Genomic DNA, 6360 nt, shown 5'->3' with positions numbered 1-6360 from the left:
TGGACGTCCACTGCGTTCATCGTCTTCGGTGTTCATATGACCAGTACGAAATTTTGCAAACCACTTACGAATTGTTGCTTCGCCCGGTGCAGAGTCTGGATAACACTCATCAAGCCATTTTTTGGTATCGGCGGCACTTTTTTTCATCAAAAAATCACGAAATTCCTTTTTTTCCATTTTTTTTCACAATAACAAGCTTCACTCAAAATGCAATATCTCACAAACTAATAATCAGACAGCTGTCAAATTTATACACGTATCTTTTGAAGGTTGGTACTAACTGAAAATGGTATGGATTTAATTCTAGTGGCGCCCTCTCATAGAAACGATACGAACTTTTCAGCCGATCTGTTAGATCTTTATCCGACTTTCGGTTCTGGAATTACAATACAATATGTGCAAATCTATGAAAAAATGCGCATTCAGTTTTCTCGAAAGTTTCTCAATCGATTCTCGAACCGATTCTTCAAAAAGTCTTTGAAAGTTGATTCAGATTTGACTTCCGGTTCCGGTATTATAGTGAGGTTAGTAAAAATTTTCAATTTCAATCTATGAAAAAATGCGCATTCAGTTTTCTCGAAAGTTTCTCAATCGATTCTCGAAAGTTTCTCAACCGATTCTTCAAAAAGTCTTTGAAAGTTGATTCAGATTTGACTTCCGGTTCCGGTATTATAGTGAGGTTAGTAAAAATTTTCAGTTTCATGAGGATTTTTTCACAAGCGATGGCGAAACGAGGTGCACATTATTATAAAATTTACAGGTGAATTCATCTAGTTGAACGACCTTGCTAGTTGGTGGATATATAAATCTACTTTGGGACTACTTTGGTGGCTGGTTTTCGCTTTCAAACGCACCGGTAATAGTGAAGCAAAGCTCCAAGAACGGAACTTACTTCGATTTCTCAGCAACGATTAAACTGATTTTCACAAAACATGATTAAAACTAAAGCTCTCAGTGTCTTAAAAAATACTGTGTAATTTCATCCAGATCCGACTTCCGGTTCCAAAATTGTAGGGGAAAGAGTATCAAAACATTCAAACTGTGCATGATGCAAAACCGGTACGCATCTGTACGTGCTGCTATGGAAGAAGAAAACACCACCGCCTAGCACACAGCGTGCTTCGTTCAATTTTGTATGACTGATTAGAAATTGAATACGTGATAATAGTTTATAACCAAAGAAAGTTTTTGATTTTATTCGAGTTTGAAAAAAAATCCTGACCGAATCTTCTAGTCATGTTTTTATAAATATAAGTAATATGACAGAGGCATCACCACACCACTAGGTGGATTTATTTTTGTTTCAATTCAATAGAGGTTTTAACATTAATGTCATTCGCCTCATCGGGTCAGAAAAGGTGTCTTTCCGTATGTGCGGGGTTGGGGATCCAACCCAGGTGGGCTGCATCGACTAACCCATCACACTATACCCGCCCCCCCTTACCTTACCTAACAGCTATAGGTCTGGGGTGTCCTTTGCTGTATCAAGCATACGTCTCCACATAACTCGGTCCATGGCTGCTCGTCGCCAGCCACGCAAGGCACGGATGCTTTTGAGATCACCCTCCACCTGTACCAATCGGATTAGATTCAAGAACCTTTTTCACTGGGCTGTCGTCCGACATCCTTATGACATGCCCAGCCCATCGTAGACGTCCGATTTTAGCAGTCCGTACGATGGGTGGTTCTCCTAGCAGCTGTTGCAATTCGTGATTCATACGCCGTCTCCACGTTCCGTCTTCCATCTGCACTCCGCCATAGATGGTCCTCAATACCTTTCTTTCGAAAACACTGAGGGCGCGTTGGTCCTCTGCCAACATACTCCAGGTCTCGTGGCCATAGAGAACAACCGGTCTAATTAGCGTTTTGTAGATGGTCAATTTCGTGCGGTGGCGTACTTTTCTCGATCGGAGGGTTTTTCTGAGTCCAAAGTACGCACGATTCCCTGCCAAAATACGTCTATGTATTTCTCTGCTGGTGTCATTATCGGCGGTCACCAGTGAGCCCAAATACACTAACTCATCAACCACCTCGATATCGTCACCGTCTATCAATATTCGTGGTGGGAGGCGTAGTGTTTCTTCTCTGGAGCCTTTTCCTCTCATGTATTTTGTTTTCGACGCATTTATGGCCAGTCCGATACGCCTATCTTCAGCTTGCAGTCCGATGAAACCAAATCTATGACATCATTTCAGAAAACTGCTATTCTAGATCCCACGCCAAAGTCCGGCTTTCTTGCATCCGTTCGCAAAACGAAAACAAAAGCAGTGTACCATAAAAAATCAGCAACAACTCCAAAATTCAAAACAAAACTATGTTAAATGTATTTTTCCTTCTGCACCAATTAGCATATTTGTTGAGAATTTTCGATTCTGATGATCAGACTGGCTCAAATAAACTTCAATCATGTGCGGCGCCGGAGAACCGTGTTGTTTGTTCCCAGCCTCAACAAATTTTGAGCTCTCGACTGTTATCTTATTCTAGATTTGATAATGCAAACTAATAAACCAGTCAGCTTTGCAGCCAGTAGCTCTCACGGCGTCGATGACGGAACAACATATTTTCTCGATAACGTGTTCTCATACTTTTTATAAAAAAAAATGCACGAACTGAAATATCACCTAATCGAAATCACGCCTGTCAACCGTTTGTCAACTGGGTATGATAAATGGTTGAACAATCAATTCCGTGATGATCCTTTGTCATTACATTGCCGGTACCATGTTTATCATTCACACCCTCAGTCACGTTTGCTTCCCAGTTCCATCCAAAATACTGGTTTTGAATCATACGAGAAATAAATTGATTTTCCATAGTTTTCATCTTCTGGTCTGATCGTGCTTTTATTTTTGATGAAAACATTACATGACATAAACAGGAGAGCTGTAAATTGCGTAATCACGTTTAAGGTTTTATATTTTAACATTCATGTTCGCATTTTGATTTATTAATTTTCAGCTCACATGACACAGATGCTTGTCAGCTTAGTTGAAAGCTCATTAATTTCAAAAGCCAAATTAATGACAACTGGTGCTATGCTGAAAAAGAAACAAAGTATAGAATGAATAAGATTTGAACCGAATTAAGCTGTATCCGGCATCGTTTCCAATCCTAGCTCAATGTACATGCTATCACAAAAAAAAACAAAAGGAAGTTTCCTAATACCACAGAAACAGATTTGTTAATTCAACAACAAATACTCTAGTAATGTAAATCAATGCTTTAAATCAGTGGCTTACGATCTACGACGATACTACTGACACTAAGAATCCTTCCCGGTCGGGGCTCGAACATACGAGAACTGGCTTGTAAGACCAGCGCCCTATGCATCGAACCGTCAACCCGGGTACGTAAACAAAGGTTTGGGTGTATATCAAGCACTACTACTGTTATTGATCGTGGTGGTGGTGGCGAGCTCACTTCGTTCGCGTCCCTTATCACTTTTTTTCAAATAACGATTCATCAGTTCATATATCACTGCCTATTTAAATTGTGTTGTAATTTGATCATAGTTGCATATTTTACGTCGTATCACTGTCTATTTAAATTGTGTAGTAATTTGATCATAGTTGCATATTTTACGTCGTATGTACGTGAAAAAGATAGCATTATAAGGAAGCACGTATCCCCCGCCAACCGAGCACACACAATTTCATAATAAACCTACTTCCAACACTAAATCGATTGGAACGAGAGCACCAGGACATCAGGGCATCTGATGAACTTTTGAAATGGTTCATATGGCTGTAATGAATGATGTTGCCGTGTAATATATTGTATAATATTATATTATAATATATTATATTATATTATATTGTATTATATTAAACTATATTATATTATATTATATTATATTATATGGTATCGTATTGTAAATAACCAGCCCAAGTCACTGGAAAGGCACTTGTTTCCTTCTGAAAGTTTGAAATGAGTCTGACGCGCTCTTCTTAAACAAATCATCAAGCGGATTGAAGCATGTATAGAGATATGCTTGATCCATGCACTGAATATTATGGTTGGAAGCATCTTTTACTCCCGCGGAATACGAGTAAGTGACTCTGCTTACATATCTACCCAACCCTTTTTGTTCGCTTTTCGATAACAGTTATAGTAAGAAGGTGAATGGACGAGTCATATAGGGACTACTGTAAATCTATCCGCATACACTGGCAAGTTCTTGAACTGATGGTGACTTTACTTCACATCACACTACTGCTGCTAGTGGTCGTTGTTTCTTAATGTTTCTTGATTTTCATCTTTAAGAGCCTAAAGTGGCCTCCAAAGTTTCTTAGAAGGTTCCTAGGAAGATCCAGAATATGATTTAATTTCCTTTTTGCTTTTCGTAAAAACTTAATTTCTTGAAAGAATGAATCAATGATTTTTTTTCATGTATATTACTATACTATGGATTTTTAAGATGAATCACGAGATGTTATTAAAAATTATTAAAAAAAAATTATATTTGCATTTACGTAAAAATTTCATTCGTGTTGAATCGCTAAGCAGACGTAAAATTTACTCAGATAAGAAACACTTAACTTGTTGCGAAGTACTATATCTTGCTGTTTTGATGTATCAATGTTAGCAGAATTCTAATTTCTTAATCTACAATCTTGTAACTTCATACGTTAAAACCAAATTTATTGTAAAAAAAAATTCAGAAAAAAAATCACATCTATTATGAAGATTTCTAGCATCAGAGTTATTTATCATAATTTTTTTTTTGATCCGAAGATAATGCAGAAAGTCAACGTGGTCCCTTGGCTGATGGAAACCGTAGAAAACTTATGAGCAATTCCAGAAATGCTTAGCAAATCATCAGAATCGACCTTCTCCGATTTGGATGAAACGTTGCACATGGCTTCAGTATAGCAAACCACAAGTTTTGAACCAAAGGGCGTATGTATTTTTGCATTTCACAAAAATTGCCTTTTTCAAATCGTTGTAACTCGGAAACCGTTAATTGTACAAAAGTGGCGTTCAGGAAGAAGTTGTATGGAATCGATTGGGCACACTAAAAAAATATATACTGAAAAAAATTTTTCATTGTTCTCTCAATAATTACAAAACAATTTGCAAAAGTTCCATATATCTGTAAATTGTTTTAGCTGTAACTTCTTCATTTTTCAAAAGGCACGGATGGGATAGCCATCAATCTGTAGGTTTTAATAAGAGCTTTAAAATAAAAATTATCAAAAAATAAATCGAAACCTAATTTTTTCAATTTAATTTTTTGGTTCATTTTGAAATTATTGAGAAAAAAAATCAAATTTTTTTTTCAGTATATATATTTTTTTTAGAGTGCCCAATCGATTCCCTACAACTTCTTCCTGAACGTCATTTTTGTACAATTAACGGTTAACGGAGTTACAACGATTTGAAAAGGGCAATTTTTGTGAAATGCAAAAGTACATACGCCCTTTTCAAAAAATCAGTCGTGAGTCGGATTGACCTCTCAATCGGTTCAAAACTTATGGTTTGCATACTGAAGCCATGTGCAAAGTTTCGTCCAAATCGAAGAAGGTCGATTCTGATTTTGTCACTTTTTCGTCTACTCATTCCTGGAATTGCTCTTATACACTCCTTATTTTCAAATACAAAAATTCATTTTTTTTTAATTTTCATATTTTTCTGGAAAATATAAGCATTTCTACAAAACATATCAAAACATTTTAAAAATGGGCTACGTCGTTCAAAAGTTCTGATTTTGTTCTTAAATGGGCACGGTTGATAAATGCATCACTTAAAACTTATAAAATATTATGAACGAAAACTTTCACTTCGCTAATTTTCAATTATTTTGTTTAGAATGGTTGGAATGGATGGAATTTTCTAAAAATTTATGAAATTTCTAGACAACATATCCAAACATTTAAAAAATCGGCTCAGTGGTTACCAAGTTATGAATGAAAAAAAAGCCAGTTTTCAAAAATATCCAAAAAACCCTAATGACAAAATAAAAATATACGGGTCTGATATTTTTCGATATAGAATGATTGTACCAAATATTACGATTTTCTGAGAGGTCGCTTATCTTTTTCTGATGGAATTACTGTATTTGTCTCATACGCACACAGACATTTTGCGATCTCGACCAACTGAGTCGAATAGTATATGGCGCTTGGTTCTTCGGACCTCGGCTTTCATTTTTGTATGAAATTACTATATATGAAATTCGTAATTATTTTTTTCTGTTAGGAGATTTCACGATACGCAAATAATCATTATCTTTTTAGTAGAAAACAACAAAACGTTCTATGAACACATCAGCACTCGTAGTTTTATATAAATCTAAAAGAAGACATTTTTTTTCAAAGAAGACATCAATGTTCAAGACCACCCTCGAAGATATTTGCAAAT

Source organism: Malaya genurostris, chromosome 3 (genome assembly GCF_030247185.1).
Source record: "Malaya genurostris strain Urasoe2022 chromosome 3, Malgen_1.1, whole genome shotgun sequence".
Classification (NCBI taxonomy): Eukaryota; Metazoa; Arthropoda; class Insecta; order Diptera; family Culicidae; genus Malaya; species Malaya genurostris.
Note: the sequence above shows the minus strand (reverse complement) of the source record.